This window comes from Acomys russatus, chromosome 18, assembly GCF_903995435.1.
Source record: "Acomys russatus chromosome 18, mAcoRus1.1, whole genome shotgun sequence".
In the NCBI taxonomy this organism is placed as follows: domain Eukaryota; kingdom Metazoa; phylum Chordata; class Mammalia; order Rodentia; family Muridae; genus Acomys; species Acomys russatus.
The window spans coordinates 30,714,997-30,717,466 of NC_067154.1; the positions used below are offsets into that span (position 1 = coordinate 30,714,997).

The following is a 2,470-nucleotide window of genomic DNA, read 5'->3' on the forward strand; positions in this document are numbered from 1 at the left end:
ATTGCATATCCCAGAGAAAGATGTAGAGAATTTATAGATGAATATAAGTTAGAGTTTATTGGGTTTGTTTGTTTGTTTTGTTTTGTTGTTTTTGTTTTTATAATGGAAACTGTGGGGGGTGGTACCAAAACTCAAATCCAGGGCCTTGCCCATGCTAGGCAAGCTTTCTACACTGATATGCACCCTCAGCTATAAAAAGTATGTATCTTCACAAAAGAAGTATTCTAAACTCCTGAGTGGGTTCATATTACTTAATGGAGATCCTCCCTGTAGCCCCTCTGGTGGATGAGGAGTTTGGAGCTCTGACTGAAGCACTTTCCCCACTTACCACAGTGGTAGAGCTTCTCCCCAGTGTGCACTTTGAGGTAGATCCAAAGTCCTGAGCTTTGGCTGAAGCCTTTCTCTCATTCACAGCACTGGTAGGGCTTATCTCCTGTGTGGATGCACTGGTGGATATAGAGGTTGGAGTTCTGGCTGAAGCCTTTCCCACATTCCCCTCACTTGTAGAGTCTCTCTCCCATGTGCACATGTTGGGGGATATGCAGGTTTGATCGCCGACTGAAGCTCATGCCTCGCTCCTCAGGGCTTCTTTCCCATGCGTACTCTCTGGTAGATGTGCAGCTTTGAGCTCTGACTGAAGTCATTCCTACATCTGTCATACATTTAAGACTTCTCATCCATGAGGATTGCTTGATGGGTAAGCAGACTTGAGCTGCGTGGGAAGCCATTCCCACAATGTGCACACCTGCAGGCTTTTTCTTTCAGATTGTCTCTACAATGAAGCATTAGTTGTGAGTTCTGAATGAAGTCCTCACCACACTGACCACATGTGTAGAGTTTCTCTGAAGTGGGCATTTTATAGCAGAGATGACCATCTGGGTTGATGATACACATCTTACCTGCATCATCACAGTTACAGGATTCCTCTCTGTGGTCTCTCTGATGACTGCGAGTGACTGACTAATGGTGACTTCCACTTACAAATGTCTTTACTGTTACAGTCAAAGGGAACTAAAGAGTGTTTGAACTGGACATTTTGGCAAGTTGTCTCGGCAGGAAATGATAGAGATGCTGGTTCTGTTACACCAGGACTAAGTTTAACTTGAAGATCCTCTGAACATTGCTCTATGGGATGACATTCTTCTCTTCTTCCTTCTCTATCAGTTTTTACTTCAGGTACAAAGAGATTGTCTTTCTCCTGAGACTCCTTACACAGCTCCTCAGAGGGATCCATTCTGGCAATTGGCTTGGGATTTCAAGAATCAACATATTTTTCACTTTCAATGTTTCTGAAATAACTTTAGAGTCACCATAATTTGTAGTTTAGAAAATATGGCAAGATGCTTCTCATTTTTTTTGACAGGAATCTATTTCAACATCTGTGTGTATTTCTTGAAGATTCACAGTAGAAACTCAACTTCCAGGTATTGACTGGACAATTCTTCCAAAATTAGAAAACCCTTTATGGTAAATCCTGAAGTCTTTTCTCTCCTTTCTCTCTCTCTCTCTCTCTCTCTCTCTCTCTCTCTCCTTTCTCTCTCTCTTTCTCCCTCTCTCTCTCTAGTCCTCTTTCTGTTTTAATGTTTTTATTTCATGTGTATAAGTGTTTTGCCTGTACCACATGCCTGCCCAGTAATGATATAGGTGAAAAGAGATCATGTGGGTGCTGGAAACTGACCTTGCAAGACCCATTGGTTCTCTAAGCCTCCAAGCCATTTTCCTGCCCCTTGAAGGCCTTTCTCTTGAAAATTCAGCACAGAATTTGTGTTTGAATCTTCTCTTGCATAGGTAGGACCCACACCAGGTAACACAGGACTCCTAGGCATCATTTATTAGATAGGGTTTTTATTTTGTTCTGTTTCTTTGGTTTGTTCCCCCCCTTTCCTCTCCCCACCCCTCTCTGTATGTGTGTGTGTGTATGAGTGTGTATGGTTTGGAATTTTGAAAATAAAGATATCTCATAGTATAGGCTAAACTGAAACTTAGTCTGCAGCTAGAGTTGGCCTCAAACTCCTTTAAAGTCTACTGATTCATTTTCTAGATTGTTGGATAATACAAACCTTATCAATAATTTCAGAATTATGTTCAGTTTTCAGATAAAAGCCATTAAATAGATGGAAAACCTAACATATGGCTGTATTCTATGTCAAGATCAGGATATATTCTACTTGTAGTTACTCCATATCAAAGGAAACAGTTGTTTGCTTGTGAGCCTCTGTACTGCACTAGGAGACTCCATTTTGTAAGCAGATTTTGATTCCATTTTGAGTGAAAAGTTTGTCTGCAGTCCTTGGAGTAGACTCAGAAAATGTGATAAATAACATCCACCCAAATCAGGCTCATAAGGAACTTACTTATGGGAATAGAAGTGAAGCCAGATTTCTAGTTTCCTGGGGAGTACTGAAATGGGGCATGTTTAAATCACCTTATAGAAATGAGGCAGGAAAACTTATAAATAGAACAGATAGAA

General features: G+C 40.9%; 1 pseudogene; it reads right to left on the reverse strand.

The window, feature by feature from the left end:
* Window positions 1-251: 251 nt before the first annotated feature.
* On the reverse strand, window positions 252-1,234 carry LOC127202028 (zinc finger protein 239-like; annotated as a pseudogene).
* Between the last annotated feature and the right edge of the window lie 1,236 nt (window positions 1,235-2,470).